Source organism: Thermobia domestica, chromosome 9 (assembly GCF_964235325.1).
Source record: "Thermobia domestica chromosome 9, izTheDome1.hap1.1, whole genome shotgun sequence".
Taxonomy (NCBI): Eukaryota; Metazoa; Arthropoda; class Insecta; order Zygentoma; family Lepismatidae; genus Thermobia; species Thermobia domestica.
In genome coordinates, this window is record NC_137462.1 from 78,942,124 (window position 1) to 78,964,214 (window position 22,091).

The window sequence follows — 22,091 nt, forward strand, 5'->3', positions numbered from 1 at the left end:
AACACAACCAGATTAACACTGTTGCCAACCAAACATAAAGTTATATTTATTAAAATGGTACTACGTCAAGTTATTACATATTTTAAATCTACATATTAAACTAAAAGTTATAATAGAACACTTTTACGTAATGTTGCAAACTAAGGATGTTACAGCATCGCAAACATCGAAAAACAAACCAAATGTTGGGGGTTTCTACAACAGTAACAACCAACGCAAGTAAGACGGAGGAGGTACGTACGACTATAGTGTCGAACACTACGGTTACCATATGATGTTTTTCGAACAAGTAGAAACAATGATACAACGAATTAAAAATTTGACTTTTTCAAAGGTCTCTATTTCTAGAAAGTATTTAGATAAGTATCACATCTAGTTTTAGATAAGTATCACACTAGCAGATGTTTCCTTAACTGACATAAAGATTATCATGCCATTTACAGCAGTTTGATATCTCAAACCATTCCGCAGATAAGAAAAAAAAATGTTAAATTTAATATATTGCTTAAAATAGTGTATTTGTGGAAACTTTTAAAAATAATTTTTGATTTAGTTTGATTCTATGACATTATAACAATATTTTTCGATAGGTGTAATTACAAGTTCTCGGAATTATATTCTTTTAAGCAGTGTTATAAACTCTACCATATCTCCAGAACAATTTGAGATATCAAGTTGCTGTAAACGGCATTATGAGCTCCACATCTATTGAAATCGATCCATTTAATTGGATGACATACGTATCTAAGCACTTTTTCGAAATATAGGCTTTTGAAAAATGTAAATGGCGCGAAGGAGCAAGAGTATTTTCGATAGTTCTTTGGTTTGAACTTCTTCCCCGAAAAGAGCGACTGGAGAAGATTGTTTGTATTTTTTTGGGGGAGGGGAGTCCTCTGAAAAGTATCTCTCTGGAGAAGGAGAAACAATCCAAGGAGGAAAATTGTTCATTTCGTCTTCGACGAAGAACCTAAGGAAAAATCAGGTATAATCTCCTCGCTGCAAACGTTTGCAATTCGCTTCTTTTGAAAAGACAATTGTTTGACCAGTGGACATTTATAGTTATTGTAAAGTGAATGTGCAGCAACATTTAAATAAATAAATAAATAAATAAGCTCAAGCACCTAGCGAAGTAGCTTAAGTGGTAAAGTGTTGGCTTCGCATTCGGAAGGTTGTGGGTTCGATTTCCGTTGCAGACCCGCCCTGACTGGAGTTTTCCAGGGTTTTCGTCAGTCCTACCAGGCAACTGCCGGGATGATACCTACTAAACAGGCCCTGACCGATACTTTCACAAATCCTTTCCATTGCTATTATTGTTGATAGATATCCAGTATAAAATGGCGTTTGAGTTGTATATGGTGATTGTTAAATAAATAAATAATACAACATTTGGACAATGAACTCAAGAACAAAGTTGCCAGTTCATAGTCTCAGAATAATTAAACAAAATAGCAACAAGGATAAAATTAGACTTTGTTTCTTTGTTGAACTCTGATGATTTTAAGAAATTTAAGATCAAGTAGAATCCAAATATACAAGGTGGCCCAAAAGTAGGTATACAGTCCTACAAAGTATGACATTTTAATTCTAAAATAATTATTTATTTGCTTCTGTTTGTTCCAAGCTTAAGGTATGAGTGAAAAGAGATTAAAAACAAATAATAAAGAAACTGTAAGTCACTGCTTGTATGGATAACAATAAATTATATTAAAATGCCATGAGCCGGTCAGTACGGGACTGTCCGTACTGGCCGACCTGTATACCTACTTTTGGGCCACTCTGTATGTGTTTTAAATAAAGTGTGTGTAATTGTGTTTGTGTAATTGTGTAATTGTAACAGAATTTGTAAGAAACGCAGATTAATAAATATTGTACAGTATTAAACTGGATATTGAGTATTGGGAGTGATGCGTGATCGGATATTGGAATTGGTGCGCGGTAATTTTGGCACCGGAAATTTTGGCACCAGTAGTTTTGACACGGTAATTTTGGCACCGGTAATTTTGGCACCAAGAAACGAAGCAAACGGAAATTTTGGCACCATTTATAATAGAAGTACAGAAAATGTGAGAAAATACTCTGAATGTAATAGATATTTAAATTCACATGTTATTAACTAGGATTGTTCCAGCGCGACGAATCAAACCAGTGACGAATGTACAGTCAGCGACAAAATTTCTTTCTCTTCTGTAAAATGTATTTGCCTATAACTTTGGAATTGATAGACTGATTTGAGAAGTTTTCTGTAATTTATGGAAAACTGTATCTTCTTTGAGTTGCTGAAGACTGCACTATGTTCACTGCACTGAGTTTGTATTTTACTTTCAAGTGCAATCAGTAACAGCTGATTCGAACCATGGAAATTGAAGTACAGAGAAAAAAAAATAGAAAATATTCTGGATATAATAGATATTTTACGTTCACATGTTAATGACTAGAACTGTATCAGCACGAATAATGAAACCAGCGACAAATGTACAAACACAAGTAAAAGGTAATATTGGTAGCTTCATTAGCTATTCAAAGCAAGTCAAAATTATTGAACTCTTAACTAAGAAAACTTAAATACACACTTACGCAAGAAAAATTAACAAATCAATAAATGAATTTCAATAACACATGATTTGCAATGATATATGGTTCACAATAATCCCAGTTGTAAATCATTGCACCTTTTCATGAGGCTTTGGGATATGCGTGAGAGGGGAGCCGGAAGTTTCGATGGAAATAATCTCGGTGTAATCTCTTCTGCAAAATAAATTGGTACATTAACATCTATTATATCCAGAGTATGTTCTAATTTTCTTTCTCTGTACTTCAATTTCCATGGTTCCAATTAGCTTTTACTGTTTGCACTTGAAAGTAAAATACAAACCCATTAGAGGGGAATTTTAACTTGCTTTGAATATATAATGAAACTGCCAATAGTATCTTTACCGGTGTCTGTACTGTCAGTAACAAAAGTTCTTTTCCTATGTTAAAATTTCTTCCCCGAATATCTCTCGAATGGACGAACAGATTTGAGTGAAATATTCAGCAACTTAAAGCAGATATAGTTTTCGGTAAATTTCAGAAAACTACTCAAATCAGTCCATCAATTCCAAAGTTATAAGCAAAATAAATTTTACAGAAGAGAAAGAAATTTTGTCGCTGACTGTACATTCGTCACTGGTTTGATTCGTCGCGCTGGAACAATCCTAGTTAATAACATGTGAATTTAAATATCTATTACATTCAGAGTATTTTCTCACATTTTCTGTACTTCTATTATAAATGGTGCCAAAATTTCCGTTTGCTTCGTTTCTTGGTGCCAAAATTACCGTGTCAAAACTACTGGTGCCAAAATTTCCGGTGCCAAAATTTCCGCCTTTCACATTTAGGCCTGGTTTAGGTAGTAGCATATGTTAATTTTGATAAGCTTTTGAAATCTTGTTTGCTAAAAACATTGAAGCTTTTTTCGGGGATAGTTCTAGTGGTTTGTGAAAAACATTACCATTTGCCGTGCTTGTATCAACTTTCTTTTTTAACAACTGGAAAGCTGGCGGCCGTATGGGCTATATGATATGATCATTTGTCGGCATTTCGTTCAATTGTAGCTCCCTCTTACTTCCAGCTGTTTTACTTTCTATACACACTTTATGTTGTTTGTACTACACGTAAGAATACTGTTTCTTCTCAAAAGCGTGAACTATATAAAATCATTTTCCATCTTTTAACTATCCTCAGCGTTGAATTTTCTGTTTCATTTTCCCCAACATGTCTTAATCTCTTTTCATTTAGTTTCAGCTAATTTTCTTCTTCGTCATATCCACATTCAAATCTTGTCGTAATATTTTATTGCATTTTTACTTTCCCTATGTTACTTCTTCGTATAGCATTGGTGCATAGCTTCACATGTAACATTTGACTATTGTAGAACAATGTTTATCGCGTGCAAGTGACTACCTAGGTAATGAAGCCATAATTACCTAGTGGCGCCCCTAATCTTAATTCTAAATCTGAACCTCAACTTCAGTTTTTCATGTATCTTTCTGAACCACAGGGAAAAGAAAACTGGCCAACCTACTCCTGTTCTAATAGCTCAGTGATCCCATCTGATAGTAGCTGTGTTAATCCACATCTGATATTTTAACTAGGTAAGGAAAAGTAGACTAAAACTTTGTCAGCTCTTCTCGTTGTTCTAGTGGCTAGGGTATGCGCCTTTGATGCACTGGTTCCCAAGTTCGATTTCCGGTGGAAGAGCACTGAAATTCGAACACATTAAGATGATTCGAATTCTAGTTTAAATTGTAGGTCTATGTTTTATATAGCCTCGCTGCTAAAAAGATATGGCGAATTTCAACTAAAACACAAACAATAACAGAATATGTTTTTCGGGAAGAACCACCAGACAAGAAAATTCTTAGCTGCAAATTAAAATGTTTACAGCATTATATATGCCAGCTTTTCAAGATCTTTATAACATATTCGTGCCTATATTACGACTTTTAAAAAATATATAGACGCAGATCTATTTGTAAACCATGTATATAATGGTAATTTAGCTATTGAGCAGCGGTAGCAGGAGCTGCAAGCAAGAAAATAATAAAAATCAAAGACTCATGGAACTATATATGACACACGCTCACGATGTTTAATAAATCAAGCTATGTATTTTAATATAGTGAAAATCTCATTAATAAGATGAGTGCATCTAATTGTAGAGTTTCTATACATTTTGACATTTTAACTAGATAATTCTTTATTAGTTTCAGTACTATAGGTAAATTTCAGTCAAGATTCTAACACCCGATCTATCTTGAAAACTAGAATCTTGTTCTGAAAGTCTCAATTGTATATACATTAAGCATAAAATGGTATTTCAAGTGTTATTACTAAAAATGATTGCTGTTTCTTTTTTAATGCGACCTACCAGATTTTTTCTGAATACTGCCTTTTTTCAGTTTATTTTATATTTTTTTTCTATTTTCTACACAGACATGTATTCTGTGTATATGTACAGGCTCACTATGGCAAGAATGTGATTCAAGTTAGAATTTAACACGTCTTTATGAGTTAGACTACATCTAAATAACCTATCTTTTCTGATTGACAAATTCTTACTGGATTATTTACGTGAGAATTTAAAGGGAAAATCATATTAATCTCTTCAGTTTGTTTCGTTTTCTGAATTTTGTTTCCTTTCCTCTGATAATAGAATAGAAACTATGCATGTTTCGCAAATATCAGCAATTAAAAAAAAAAAAAAAAAAAAAAAAAAAAAAACATGCATGAACATAAAAAACATTTCATATCTCCACTGAAACCCCTTGCTTAGTAGGAACATAAAATTGTTGATTTTACTACTTCTTCAATAGAGAAAAGGCATAACACGAAATCAAAAACTTATCAGGAGAACGATTTGAATATTTGTACTGCTGCAGTTAACAGAGGGGGCAAATTACGTAACAGGAAGAGAAGATACCTTCATTTCAAATGTTTTAAAAAAGATCCTACCTTTTACGATCATTTTCAATATCATATCTCTCTGGTATAGTCATTTTTGAGTTGTGGTACTTTTTTGTTAAAGAAATGCGACGTACGAGTGAAGTTTTCATATATAAATACAATAAGACGTGAAAACAATAAGACAGATTTGGACCAAAATAAACATAAAAGATGTTTATAGCTAATTTAAGTATCACGCCAAGATCAAAAGGACAAAGTTAGTCAAAACCAAATACCAAAACCAATAAATGTGTGACCAATGGCCTAAAAATGATAACGATAAAGTCTGTGATAGGTTGTTTGGCGAGCTAAATTTAACCAAAGTTCGAAAACAACGTGAACTATCATTTCTCAAGAATGGTTGGACCAATTTCGACCAAAATTGGCATTTTAGTAGGCCTACCAAATTTGTTTAATATCAGGTAGAATGTAAAAGGCAAGCTTGACCAAGGGCCAATACCAGCATTCCCTTACTCAAGAGCGCCTTTACAGATCTAGACAGAGTCGCGAGGATAACGAGGGAACTATTTCAAAGCAAGAAATAGTGAACTAGAAGGGGAGCATTAACAACGAGGGGAGCTGATGTGCTGACCACACATCATTCTAAAGACATGAGTGCCTTAAGCCAGCTGATAGATTCTGGTCTTCCTGAGGCTGGGGCTGTTTTTTTTCTTTCTAGTGACTTTAAACTTGGTGTTGTATTATAGATAATTTACTTATTTGATCCTATTCAGATGCGATTACTTTTGGGCTTACTGTATGGTCGAGAATCTACATGTTTTTTCTTCATGAATATATCTTCCGTTTGAGTTATGCACCAAAATATGTAGCTTTAACCATTGAACCTTTATTCTATGAAACTAGAGCAATGCTTTAAACCGTTCTCAAATGGTAATTTATGCAGAGCGTGTTGGAAGCCCATCATCTTTTTACTAGTCCGTTGCCATTGGAGTAGTTTTCTGTGTGTTTGTGTGGTAGCAGGTTACTCTCTCTATATGTATGTGCTCTGCGTGAGTGTGTGTGTAAGTGTGTTGAGTGCGTACGTGAACTGGGGTGGCTCTTAAAAATCAATGACAAGCTCGTATGGGTAAAATCGATCCTCGTTGAATACCTGTGATAAAATTTGAATTAGGTGGATTTTGTTCGGTAAGTTCCCTGTCCCCCCCCCCCCCCCTTCTTCGTTACATGCACTAACCTGCGTTCTAAAATCCTCTTTTCCAGCATCACAAAATGAAAAGGGGGATGCTTCCATACAGTGAATTCAGAGCATTCATCCCTCCTGTTCTATCTCTAAAGCATGGGGGGAATTCTGTTGTGCACTGTATAGAAACGAAAGCTTTTAATTTAAACGTTAGTTAACATACGAGCACAACTTGAATAGTGTTTTATTTTCGCGTTTACGCATTGAAGAAAGTGATGTTACTATCTACGTTCAGAGAGAGAGAGAGAGAAAACTAAGTGATGAAGTTGATGGGTCTAAATTACATGTTTTAAAAGTTATAATTTGATAGTAACAAGATCTTGTAATGTGTGGAATTATATGAACTGCTAACATCAAAATTAGTGAATAGCCTGCGGTCTTTAATTAGTAAGCGCCATCAAGACTGAAGACATATGGGTAATTTCACCAGAGCGTAGTCAATGAGTCGAGACGCATGGTGTTAACATTGTTTATTGATCGTTTCTTTAACATAGGAGCGGTACAAATTTAAATGGCTATAACGATACAAACTTTGCAATGAAATTAATGATACTTTTTTTTCTTTTTCTTTTTCTTTTTTTTTTTTTTTAAAGAAATAAAGTAGCAACATGCCCAATATAATAGTTTTGGATTAAAGTAGGTGGATGTTCAAGAAGAAAAACTTGTTAGATTATATTGAGGATTGCTTTCAAATTATTAAATTATTATTATTATTATTATTATTATTATTATTATTATTATTATTATTAGTAGTAGTAGTAGTAGTAATAATAATAATAATAATAATAATAATAATAATAATAATAATAATAATAATAATAATAATAATAATAATAATAATAATAATAATAATAATAATAATAATAATAAATAGTTGGAGTACTCGGTCGGAAAAGTGTAAAAAGCTTTTCCAGCCCGGCCATCCTGAATAAGGTTTTCCTGTTTTCCTCATTCACGCCAGGCAAATGCCGGGGTGGTATCTAACTTATAGGTCCCAGGATGCTACCTTCCTTCCCTTTCTTCGGATGGTGTGCTCGCCGAGGGATGTCATCCCTCATAGCGACCGGCTAAATGGCCATAGATGCCGAGAGCTTAGAAATCTAAATCCTAAATCTTATATAATAACTTAAAGTGCCCAAAAATACACTTGTAAAAATATTAAATAATAATAATACCTAACCCAATAAGCTACAAATAAAATAATTATAATGAATTATAAGCAAATTGTAAATTTAGCGGGTTAGAACCATTGTTAGGAAGTAAACGTACACAAATTCTTTAATTTAAAAAAATCATTAAAATTAAGATCTAATAAAAATAGTTAATGTACTAAAATAATATTTTCTAAACAATGTATTTTAAAGTTTCAATTAAAATTAGTTGGTATTACTTGCTTTCCATTCACATCAAGCTAAAATATATCTTTTGTTGTATTGGTTAAAATATATTAAGTTAAACATTTTTTTATAATAATAATAATGATCGCCTCTCAGCCTTTAGCCCCGTGCTTGTTCATTTCTTTTAAGTATTTCCACCTCCTCCTTTTTTCTGGTCATTCACTATCAACGAGCAACTACCCCCTCTTCCACGAGATGAGATTGGAAAAACTGTGATCAGTAAGTCGAGGTGCTTTGCGCTAGTATCTTGCACTAGGACTCTATGGTGGCTAACAATGTTATAGGTTGAGTCGTGAAGTCTTCAGTAATTTTAGGTCCTCTGGCAGGTCGAGAAGCTAATTTCTTTTTTATTTTGTCTGAGCAAATTCCGTTTTGGCCATTTGGATTCTACTTTCACTTCTTTTAATTGTGTTTATTGTATTTTTTTTAACTTATTATTTCGTCATATTAAATAGTATTTCTAGCTGATGATTGTCCACAATGTAATCAATATACATATATGGAAAGCAAAAAACCATCAAATGTAATGTATGTCAAAGAAAATGTCACTAATTGTTTCGAACAAGTAAGTAAGAAAGAACATATTCAATTAAGTGAATTTAAATGTAACGCTTGGGTTCAGAAAGATAAATTCTCTGTTTGTGATGCCTCAGCTAGTAGTAGGCAATTAGATATCTCAGTAATGAACGGAAACAAGATGACCAGTTATCTTGTTGTTAGGTCTCCTCTATAGACGTTGAAATGATATGGAAATTACTTGAGTTTAGTGTAAACAAAATCAGAAGTGTACTTATGCATGAGCTTCTTGAATTTAGAAGGGAAATTGTAAATTTGAAGAAACAAAACTCTGTTGAGAGATTTGTTAATTGGTGAAAAAGTACATACCCATAAAAATTTCAACCTTAAACTAGGACTCGAACTAAATATTATACCGACTCCTCACATCAATGACCAAGACCATTTCCCAAATTTAACAGATAATAATGAAACTGAAAAGCATGAGTGACTGTCCTCTAAGTTAACACCTTCATTTTAGTCCCATGTAATATCCAGAAATAACAAGTCACTTCAAGTTCGGAAAGTTAATAACTTGCCGAACTCAAGTTCTCGAAGAGAACCAAAGAAACTCACTGTTGACTGTGGTTCAGGTCATTCAAATCTGGCGTCTAAATCAAGAAAAAAACACTCTTTGAGACAAGTCAACCCGTTATGAAGAACTTGAAGAAATTACTAAGGAACTCAGTGTAGCTGATGTAGTTTACACCAGACTAAAGACCAAACATAATTCTTATTCTTCATTTCATGGAGAGGTGAACAAAACAGATTGTTCCCGAATTAAGGATCGTAAAGTGTGATTCTTATTGGACCATTCTACGGTAAATTGTGAGTGTATGACAAAGTTATTAACAATCATAATTCTTCTATTAAACATGATGAATCTTAACTTTAAAATTTGGTATCAAAATACTGGTGGACTAAGAACAAGAGTAGTGATGTTTTCTCTTCAATTTCTGACTCAAAATACGATAATTTTTGCGATAACAGAAATCTGGTTTCCGACATTCATAAAGACTATTCACAAAATACATATATCTGATTTCGAGCAGACAAATTATATAATGAAGAGTCGTGTTAAAGAGGTGGTGAGTCCCTGATAGCACTAAAGAAATTTTACAGTGAATTGCAGGTTTGATCTCCACCTTATAAGTGAATGTGTGTGATTTGAATTAAAATGTAAGTCTGTGAAAAACCTTTTGATATGGTGTGTTTATTTTCATAAAATCCTTTCCCCTGTGATCCTTGAAACTTACCTGAATCACATTTCTAGCAGGTTAAATCCTTTTGAGAATGACATGCCGATATTTAGAAAATTTTGTGTCTCCAAAATTGATTGGTTAAATAATGAACAGCTTCCAGGAATATATTATTACTTAACACTGAAGTTTCACCTATTATCTACTTTTTTGTGTAACTCTAACCTGTGTGTTGAAACTTCTGCTCCTGATCTTCTTATCACCAATGCTACCTCATGTCAAGAAAATTGATCACTATTGAGTTAATAAATAATCATTCTCTATGGAAAATGTGCACCTCATTTCTCTATTCTAATTTAAGAACGTATTAGAATAATTTCCCTTTTGGTTCTTACACGTGATTCTTAAGTTTTCTTTATGTCTATGTACGTCTGCCAATCCCACACAATGTTCTTCTTCCCCTGCGTCGGGAACGTCCAAGTAGACCCACCCCAATGATTTCAAGTTTTGTCAGAATAATCTGTATAGTGTTTGTCGGCGTGCCAAGTCACTCAAAGAACATCATCCCGTGAAGTGTGAGAGATCAGTAGCACACAGGTAGATTTTTATTTAGTGGTGGGTAGCCCCAATTTGCCGCATGATATCCAAGATACCTAATCACCTTTGCAGAAAGTCAAGCTAGGAACTACGCGCAAAAAATAAAATAAAATAAAATAAAATAAAATAAAGCGCACTAACAACACATCTATACTGGTATAGGATATTTCATAATTCATCCTGTGAAAAGCATGTGTTTCGTAGAAACGAGTTCAACAAACATAAAATGTTCGATATAGTGTTTTTGATGAATTCTCAGGATTCCTGCCATGGCAGTAATAAAGTGTTGCGTAATTGAGAAAAAGTCGTTTGCTCCTATCTCGATACATACAATTTAGCTCTCTGGATAGTATAAACTTGTTTGGTTTTTATTGTACGATATGATAGAAGAGGCCACCCTTCGTTGATTTTGAAGAAAACAACATTTCTACGTATAGTTACCATACGCACGCAAAGACAACTCAATTCAGTCTAAATGACCAGTTAGTAAATACACGTGGCATGTCATTGTGTAATATTGAACTTGATATTTAGTAATAATATACAGCCGGCTTATAGTTTGTCTTTCTTAATAATTTTATTGATTAGTATACAGGGTGAACCGTGAGAGCAACTTAAGAGCGATTTTATTGAAAATACGAGTTACATGACCGTAAGAAATTTTGGTCCTGATCCAAGAACGTGACTCAGTTAGGGAACTATTGAAACGAAGGGAATTGAAGAGTGTGGTGTAGGAAAATAAAAACACAGCGGACTCTCGCTAATTCGAATTGGGATAATTCGAAATATTGGATAATTCGAACAAAAGTCTACTCTCCTTGAAAACCGTATTGAAAACAATGGCAAAAAAAGTGGGTAAAATCGAACATTTGAACCTCCTGTTTAGATAATTCAAATTAATACAGTACAAGATTTTTTTTTATTGGATCAAAAGATCCAATATATTTCAATAAAAAATTTTCTTGTACACTTTATATCTGGAGAACTACATATAGTGTAGCCAAACTCAAATTGTCAGTTAACTCAGTATGATGTGCTTATCCCGTAGAAAATACGAAAACTCGATTTAGGAGCCAGTTAAAAAATTTTGTGGTTCCTGATCCAATTGGATCAAAAGATCCAATTTATTTCAATCAAAAAATTTCTTGTAGGCCTTATATCTGGCGAACTAAATATAGTGTAGAGAAACCCAAATCCAAAAGTTAACTCAGTTATGTGCTTATTCCGTAGCAAATACAAAAACTCGATTTAGGGGCCGTTCAAAAATTTTGTGGTCGTTGATTCAAAAACTAATTATTGGCCAAGATCGCAGTCTTTTCATCTATTTTTAGTTTTCCTAAAATTCTTGTTGTTGGATAGATTGCAAACAGAAGAGTGTAGTTACAATTGGTTTCCAGCTATCCAGAGGCACAAAAACACAATCTATGTGATGATGAAGAAGAAGGTAAAGACAAAATCGGCGATGAAGTAAAAAAAAAAAAAAAAAAAAAAGCATGTGTCAGCCTCATCTGGAGCTTCCAAAATGGTTGAAAATTTTGAATGTGAAGGTCTGTTCTTAAGATGTTCTATTGGATGGCAAACAAATGTTACAAATACGTTACAAATGTAACATAGTACATGGAAATGATATTGAAAATTTTGTTGGTAGTGTAAAAACAATCCATTCACACCAAAGACTATTAACTTCTTTAAATAAAAACAAATAATTAAGAATATTAGTCGTTTCTGTGTAGTCCAGTAGTTAGAGCGTTCGACTCTCGGCCGATGCTTCCCAATTTACGCATACCCAACGTCGTGAACCAAGCTGGGCAGTAGGGTGGTCCGAAAAAGATTTTTTTCTGGATTTCGATTGGCCGGGTTTCAGAAAAGTAGCCTCATCTTAGTCGTAGTCAACACACAAAATTTGGATTTTGTTGGTCAACCCCTTCCTTTGCCTCATGGGACATGAATATTTTTGTAGCAGCGGCTATGCAACCCACACGACACCACGAAGAAAATTGTGCTGTGCTGTATAGCTATAACCTTTGGTTCTTTTTCATACTGAAACAGTCTGAGGTTGAAAATAAAACACAAGAGAAAAGTGAGATGCGAAACTGTTCCTATGTAGTTAAAAATTGTAATCAATTCGATGAAAAACTGTATTTTTAGGTTTCAGTTCATGTTCTTCATATATAGCGTAAAAATATGTTGTCAACTTTACATTCAAGCTTTTTTCACTATCGTGAACAATTTCTTTTAGACCCGTTTATATTATAAAGAAAGTTTTAATCAAGTAATCTGATGTCAAATAATTTTGAAATCGGCTGCGCAATAATATAAAATATATATTTACCTACAACATTATACACGACAGTAATAATACGTAAAGCATTATTTCATAAGAAGTCGGAAACATTGTAAGTTTATGCACAGCCCAGTAACGATCAGCCATACCTTCTGGACATTTTCCAAGCAGTTTCAGAAGGTTTGTATCCGCCAGACCTTCTGAAGAAAAAGCCTGGACTAATTGTCATGTTCCGATGGTTGATGACAGGTTCTCGCATTCTCCGATTATATATTTGCACCGAAAATCCCGAAGAAGCACTTCGTTGGCTTGCACAGTATGTCACCAAAGTATTTGCACAAGTTTGGTTTGAAATAAAGCGAAATTCTTCTCTTACCAGCGGAACGCGACACTTATGGGTACTCACTCGGTCTGCATCCTTTCTTCCAGAGGAATTAAGAAGAATCCTGTATATTGTGATTACCTTCAACGCTTACTTTGTCCATCCGGAAAACTTGTTTTTGGCAATGATCATCGACAGGAGCCAGAACATCCGAGTTTTAGGATGGAGAAGAATAAAAAAGTGTTCTAAATCACGATATAGGCGTTTTTATGTTCAGAGTGTCCGAGAAGTCTCTGTACTCCTAAATTTGAGCATTACAGAGAGGAGTCAGTGTAATCTTAGTTATTTATTTAGTACATAGACCTACTATATTTGAGTACTTACATACACGAACTATACGTATCCATTGGACCCGTACGTGCTCGATCGAGGTGTATACACAGATGTATACGTCTCAATTTTTCTTGGATATGTTGCGGAGTATCTGAGGAGTTATCGTTCGAAAGAGTTCCTCCACACAAGGCCTCTACGTGACCTTAAAAGCAGTGATACCACACTGCCGTATGTGATCATGTAAGCAGGGTTACCATCAGGGGCGGATCCAGGACGGACTTTTGGGGGCGGTAGGTTGTAATACTGCTACTTGGAGCTACTTTTAAGAGCTCCAAACTCTGGGATGGGTTTTATTTATACATAAAATAAGAAAAGTTTCCCCTTCTGGGGGGACGATCGCCCCGATCACCCTCCTAGATCCGCCCCTGGTTACCAGTACCACACCTAAAAATTTACTCTGAAATTGTTCTCTATGATACTCAGAATTAGAAGTACGAGGACTTCTCTGACACCCTGTATTAATGGGCCCTAGAGTATCTTGAGGCTTCAAATTTTATTTTAAAAAGCTTTGGTTGTACAAGTGTGCATTTATTTAGAAAATTTACAATTTTCACTACTTTATTCAGATATCCGCGGAATCCAGTAATTCCCACGGTTATGTACTATACTTCTCGCTAAACATCTCAAAGCAGTTAGTTTTGAAATTCTATACTATAGTACAAGACAAGAGTGCGGTGTAAAACAATGCGTTAAAGCATATGAAGAACTGTTACACGGATGGACAAATACTGATTGAGCTGTATTTAAGAAATAAAGAGAAACGGTTCAGCAATTTTTCATTTTCTAAATCGTGTTAACACGTCACGAAACAAATGAGCCACGAATTGCACTGAGACAAGCCTGTTAGTTAAGTTCATTGCACATTCCTGAATTTCAACTTTTTTCTTTTTCTTTCTTTCTTTCTTTCTTTCTTTCTTTTTTTTTGTCTTCTCGTTACCGCGTTAACGTTCGTCTTTCTTTTATGTTTATAAAGAAAGTTATCCAAGACTTCCCACTGCGTTTCATGACTTTTTCTGGCAAATTGCTGTAAATTGATTTTTTTTATTAAAAAATCTTTCTTTTATTTTTTTTACGGTTCTTTACCCTTTTTAGGCTTCCAAACTACACTATGCATTAAGTAATGGAAGTCTTATAGAACGTCTGGGTCCGTCTGTCTGTCCATAGGTATCAGAGAAAGAAAACGGTAAGACATAATGAGAAGCGTTTCTAATTTTTTCAATCGATTTCAGTTCCATCCCCTCTATTAACCTTTAAACTCTCATTGACGCAACTACTGCGTCAAGGCGTTAAACCTCAATAGCTCAACCCCTAATTACGCTATGAAGATAATTTTGGTATCAATGTATTTCTGAGGGATGAAGCTTTCCGCTGATATATATTTTATTTATGTAGGAGGTACCACGGTGGAGAAGGGAGGTATCATTCGTGCTTTTTTGTTTTTTGCATATTTTTTGGGGGGGACCATTCTCCCCCTTGGGGTACACTCATAAAAATGAATACGTAAAGCAATGAAATAGTTCACTGCGTGTTAGTACCCTGTATGTGTACTTTTTATTTATATGGAAGAGAAGAGGGAGCAAAGTTGGACAATTTTTTGAGTCTCAGTTTTTTTAAACATTAATTACATTTGTTTTCAAGATGGTTACATAAGTACAAGATATCTTTTCTTTGAATTGGTCCAGAAGCATGATTCTTGAAGCTGTACATGATGTGACATGACTGTGATAACTGAGGGGTCACCAGGGCTGCCAACGAGAAGGTCCGCAACAGCTCTTTGAAAATTATATACAGGGCGTTTTTTTATATAGGAATTTCGTTCTGAATTTTTATCTCGCTTATTGCAACAACGGCTACCATTATTATTATCATAAGTGTGTTGCCTACACATTACCATAATTTTGTCAGCAAGGGTTGCCAGGGCCCCACAAATTCTATTTTTTAACATTTTTTTAGTGTTGCCACGAGACGAGACAAGACGAGACTTCAGTCTGTCTCGTCTCGTCTCGTGCAAAGCATGTCTCGTCTCGAAAAAATGTGCTCGTCCCGTCTCGTGACTCGTCTCGAGAGGTTCTGTCCCGTCTCGTCTCGTCTCGTTTGTCTCGTTTTGTCTCGTCTTGTCTCGTAAAAATATAGCAGCATACTATGGGAACGAAAGTAAAATTTAGCAGGCTGCACCATGCTAATCAAGATACAACTAAGAAGGGAAGAGAGGGAGCTTATATATCGAAGTGGAAGATGGTTTATATACCAATCGAAAGCACTAATGACGCCTATTACAAAACTGTAATAAAAAATTTTCCGAATGCATATACTGTGCGAGTTATATGAATATACAGGGTGTCCAGAAAATCCATTTCCACCCCTTGAAATCGCAAACGATGAGACGATGCTAAAACTGGAAAACACGTTTTTGATCATTATAAAAGTACAATGTATCAAAGCAAACATTGTTGTCCCAGGGCCACCCGCAGAGTCCCAGGCGGGATCCAACTCAAAAATTACAAAAGGTAAGGGGGTCAAGTAGTATATCGTTCGAAACTTCTTAGGAAATGAAAGAAGACGAACAAGTCCCAACTCTCTAAAATTACCCTGTGCAAAATGGCGGCCGGTCAAACTGTCAGCAAAAACGTCATTGTAGAGTCTATGGCCACCCTCCAAAGAAAGAAAAAAAAAACTGAAACGGTAAGACAGATGTCAAAAAAGAAAAAGATGTGTGTCATCTTTTCAAAAGTACAATGATTGAAAGTAAAAATGTTTGTCCCACGGTCCTCCACAAGGTTCCAGACGGGGTCCTACTCAAAATTTTCAAATGGCAAATATGGTCAAATAAAGCTGTTGAGAAATAAAAGAACACGGAACAAGTCTCGATAGTCTAAAATTACCCTGTGTAAAATGGCGGCCGGTCAAAATGTACATCTTCATTTCGATTTTCTGAGCACGTTCACTTTCCATTTTGCAATCGGCACTTGTTTTCATTCTGAGACATTTGTACGTATTTACTCTTCCTGGTGCAAGGAATTCTTTCGTTTGAATCATTTTATAATTGATAAACCAGATAACGAGCATAAGTACCACTGTTGTGCAGTCATAAACATAAATAAGTAGAGGTAAGAGTCTTTACTTCTGATGGCTCCAACCTCTACTTATTTATGTTCGTGAAAGTACATTATATGTTAACTAGTCAGTTCTATACTCAAAGATGTCAAATGTTGTCGTTTCTTTTCTTTATGTCTTAATTTGCTTTTATTCTATTATTTTTTTTCTTTATTTAGATATTATTGGGCTCAAAGAGCAGAATCTCACAGTAGGGGCATTTCCTTTCTTTCCGTTGAGTACAAGAATGAAAGTGAAAATAAACTAAAACCCGGTTACAGAAAGAACAACTAAAATGCAAGATGTTTGCACAGTATTATCGTAGAACGTCCATACTTGTTCTATCTGCTTTCATTTAATAACAGCTTTAAACGATGTGCTACTTGACCTCCCTTGCCATTTGAACAATTTGAACATGACCCCACCTGGGACATTGTGGAGGACCCTGAGACAAATATTTTTACTTCCAATCATTGTACTTTTGAAATGATGACACACATGTTTTCCTATTTTGACATCTACCTCACCGTTTCAGGATTTTTTTGGGGGGTGGCCATCGACTTTACAATGACGTTTTTGCTGACAGTTTGACCGGCCGCCATTTTGCACAAGGTAACTTTAGAGTATTGAGACGTGTTCCGTCTTCTTTTATTTCCCAGAAATTTCGAACGATATGCTACTTGACCCCCTTACCTTTTGTAATTTTTGAGTTGGACCCCGCCCAGTACACTGCGGGTGGCCTTGTGACAAGAATTTTTGCTTTGATACGTTGTACTTTTAAAATGATCAAACACATGTTTTCGAGTTTTGGCATCTGTCTTATCGTTTGCGATTTCAAGGGGTGGTAACGGATTATCTGGACACTCTGTATATCCATATAACTCGCATAGTATATGCATTCGGAAAATTTTTATTACAGTTTTGTAATAGGCTTCATTAGTGCTTTCGATTGGTATATAAACCATCTTCCACTTCGATATATAATCTCCCTCTCTTCCCTTGTAAGTTACAAGTATTACCCAGAACACACAAGACAAGAAATGTCACGGTAGCTACACCGTGAAGCCTTCACCTCTGGTGTATGTGGTAGTCGGTTCGATCTCGGTTAGTGCCATGTGAGCTTTGTGGTGGACAAACATTGAATGTGTGTGGGGACCGCGGTGGCTCAGTGGTAGAGCGTTCACCTCTGGTGCTTGGGGTCTCGGGTTCGATCCCAGCCCCGCCAAGTGAACTTGGTGGTGGACAAACACCGTGTGCGTGGGTTTTCTCGGGGTTTTCCCGTTTCCTCCCACTTTCTTCATTCCACCATTTCATTCATTACTCATCTTCACTGTCTCCTTTAGCCAACCGGCATAACCGTGGGACGTAAAACTCAAAGATTTCATGTCATTTCATTTCATTTTTCGAATGTGTGTGTTTTCTCTAAGTTGTCTAGTATCCTACCACTTTCTTCATTCCACTAATTTTCCCATCATCATCCTTTCGGCCAAAGTTGCCTAAAGGTCTTAAAAATAAATTCAAATAAGCTCACAAGGCAAGGACAAATAGTTTACAAGATAATATATCTCTGGTGTTAGTTATCTGAGGCTTCTCGACCCTGGCTTTTTTTTTTTTTTTCATTCTAAAACATTGAAATTTGTTTCACCAGTTTCAATACACGAATATACAGTAAATTGCTCATAGGTACGTCGAAGATGAAGACACTAACGTTAAATAATGTTTACACGACAAGCAAAGTTCGATGTAAAGGTGTCATCATCCCCGACACTATCGTATACTATCAGCCCACTTGCTTTATAGTGTCTGTATATATATATATATACAGAGAGAGAGAGAGAGAGAGAGATGGAAAGATATATAGATAAATAGAGAGATAGATATGTGTGTACACTTTGATTTCATATATTCCAGCCTTTATGTTTCACAGTGTTAACCCATAACAATCCAAAAACTACTTTCCATTTTAGCATATATAGATTTGTTGCAATTATTTTTTTTTAAAAAAAAGCTCGGAACCAAATAATTTTATTGAGTAATGGAAAGTATTTGATTGAAATTTCATATGTTACTGCACACTAAGCTCTACTTAAAGTGCCATAGTAATGGGAGCTGAACGACACATCGGACGAAAGAATGCTTGGGGCCAGTCTTCATCTCCATGGTTCAAATCTGTTCCCATAACCGCGGGGTGTGTGCTACTATGTGGTGCTTGCCCCGTTTGTGTAACAAACTCATGACAGTACACCCAGATTAGCTAATGGCTAAAAAAAAGTTGATTTTTGGGTGGCCATTTATTTGGATTAAAGTTCCTTATATTGTCGGAATCTATTCGCAATCATACAACGTACATCTTCATACCAAGCCGAGCGGTCTGCGGCGATAGACCATCGGCTTGAAAGCCCCGGGTTGAGTCCCGGAAGAGTCATGTGTATGGATTTTAACAACATTTGTTTTTTCGTACTGTGTCAGGGGGGGGGGGATCGTACGCGATAAAAGGATTTCAGTCTGTAAAAAATGGAGAGAATATCCTCCCCAGGATACTTTCATGGGAGTAAGGAATTAGTAAAATATAGGATATACATTTTATAACAGGTTTAAAAATATGGTTTGGGTATCCTATTTCTTTTCTGTTAATTATATTCTTCAATGTTCAAATTTTGATCATTCTCATGATATTTTCTGCTTTCAACGGAGTTCCATGAATATTATACCAAATGTTCTTTACACTTATCAAGTTCGAGAGGTTTAGTGCGCCTGTAAGAAACAATTTCTGAAGATAATTCAGGTCCTAATGAATATTATTCACTAGGAAAGGGAAGTATTCTCCTCCTCTCAACATGGAAGCAGAGGGCAATTTCGCACTCTGGTCAGATCAAACATTTCCGCGTAACAAAACGAAGGTCCCCCTGTAAAACTTCTTTACCTAAAGTGTTATTATTAGTATCATAAATTTGCTGAAAGCAAACAATTTGAAGGGTTCGTCGATAATATCTTTGCTTCTTTTGCCGTTCGCCCGCCTTCCAAACGAAGAGGTGAATTTTACAACATGACTGCTGTATAATAAGGGAGCGATTGGTAAAATGGTAAAAGTGTGTTTTTATGTGTGTGTGTGTGTGTGAGAGAGAGAGAGAGAGAGAGAAGACAAAATTTTAGTTGCAAGATGACATACTTCAATTGCCGTTTTCGGTTCATATAGCAAAAAGAATACCGCCACCAGAGAATAAAGACAAGTGTAGACCTTACCCAGTTTTCAAATTGAATAGATGGTGGTGGTAGTTCGGTTTCTTGACCTTGTAAAAATCTTCCCTGTCTTTGATTTTGTTTGTCATCATTCCAGCCAGAAATAAAAAAAATGAGAATTCCTCAGTTTACAGCAAGGGGAATTAGGGACAAGACATTAAGGATGATATTCCTGGAAGCTCATGTATCACGATTGTTTCATTCAATAGACAGAGGACACTTTTCTATGAAGGCTTTTCAACATGTTTTCTCACAAAGGGGATTTTCCTTTTGCAATCTATATGACCACTGGCAATTTCAATCTTGGCCATTCCCGCCAGCGTTTTCATTTTCGAGACACGAGACGAGACGAGACATTTCACGAGACGTCCCGTCTCGTCTCGTGTCTCGTCTCGCTTTCGAGACGGGACAAGTAGTCTGGCTCGTCTCGTCTAAGAGGGTTCTGTCCCGTCTCGTGTCTCGTCTCGTAAACGAGACGAGACGAGACGAGACACGAAAAAAGTCTCGTCTCGTGGCAACACTACATTTTTTACTTTTTGTTTCTTTTTCTTCTTCTACGAATAGGACAAAAATTCCACAAATGATACCTCATTGGAAGCTGGTTTCTATAAGCTTTAGCCAACGATATATCAATTATGATTCTGTGATAATTAGAGGCTCACCAGGGCCATTAACATGAGAGTCTACGACTTTGTTCAAATCTCTGGGGGGGTGTAGAAAGGTTACAACCAAAAGTGGTACAAACCCAGTTGGACATTTCGGGTTTCAACGTTGATCATCATAGACAGAACAAACACGATAGCAGATAATGAGAGAATGCATTCCACCTCCGCTTTTATCTATAAAACCGAAAGTAGCAGAAATCCACTACAACTTGTGGTTTCAGTATCAATCTCCGTAAAATAAAAACGGGAAGAGAAAGCGAGAAATGACTTTTAGATGTGGATTCAGAATCGTATGAATAAGTTTCATCTAAACATTTATCCCTCTGTTCAAATAATTAATTTTGAAAATATATTATTTCTGGTTTCATTACTGATCGCCGTAGTGGAAAAAACAGAAACACACAGCGAAAAAACGATTTGTTTGTCTTATATATACAAATTTAACACCGCAAGAATAGGTTTCATTCCCGACTTTATTCTTCTATTGCAGCCAAAGTTCTAAACATTTACTACCACTTCCGGTTTTAATATTGTAATACTTGTTAGAGTAATGGTTTAATATTTTTCCCTCGCCTTTTTTTTTATTATAAAAGTATTTTTACAATTTGTATACAAGATTACAAATAAGTAAGTCTCTAAAAGTTTTTTTTTCTTTTTCTTTACAATTGGACCTCTTGTCTGTTGCAGCTCGGAGGTTTGAGGTTTGCTTGTTAAGGATGATCCTGTCCGGTACAGATGGGTCTAAAGGAACCTTTTGCCCGTAGCAGCTCAGAGTTAACGTTGGTATTTCTTGCTCGTTGCAGCTCGGAGATAAGTGAGGATATTTCTTGCCCGTTGCAGCTTGGAGAGATAGGTAGGATATGACCAGTTAACAAATGATGACTTTTGCTTTGAGGTGTTTGTATATATAGCCAGTTTTTGGAGGCGGAGCCTATAGAGGGGTTGAAGAGGTTCTTTTTTGTATTTTTTGTGTTTTATGAGTGTGACGGCATTTGTCGGCTCCTTGCTGGTGTTTATGGCAAAACACGTGTTTTTATTTATTAATATGGGATGTTTTTATATAAGAGGATATTGCAATATTGATCTTCATGGGACAAAACGATAAGAGACAGCAAGAAACGGCTTCTTGATACGCACTTAGCATCCTAAGAATGACTTTCATCTTGACCTTTATCTTTGCATTTAAATAGGAAATGTAGAAATGTATATGATTCCCGCTTTCAACACAGATTGCCATAAAAAAAAAAGCAATAGACAGCAAGACGTAGTTTATATATATATATATATATATATATATATATATATATATATATATATATATATATATACTTTCTTCGTGTATTGCAACCGGAAGGGGTAAAAATCTATTTCTACTTCGGTTCCAATATGAATTTCCACACAGCGGGAACGATAATAAGAAACGAAATTTTATTATTATTATTATTATTATTATTATTATTATTATTATTATTATTATTATTATTATTATTATTATCATTATTATTATTATTGATATTTCAGCTCGTATTCTTCTACTGGGAGGAAAACTATTACAACTTTTTATTTCAATATGAATTATTATATAGTAATAATTGTAAGGGATAGCGAAAAAGTGTTTATGGTGTGGATTCAGCTTTCGAAGACCAAGTTCTATATCTCCG

The 22,091-nt window shown here is 35.3% G+C and overlaps 1 protein-coding gene across 1 annotated transcript in view; it reads right to left on the bottom strand.

Annotated features, from left to right (window-relative positions):
• LOC145694780 (uncharacterized) overlaps positions 1-22,091 on the bottom strand; it is a 370,729-nt gene that overhangs the window by 234,737 nt on the left and 113,901 nt on the right. The window lies entirely within an intron of this gene.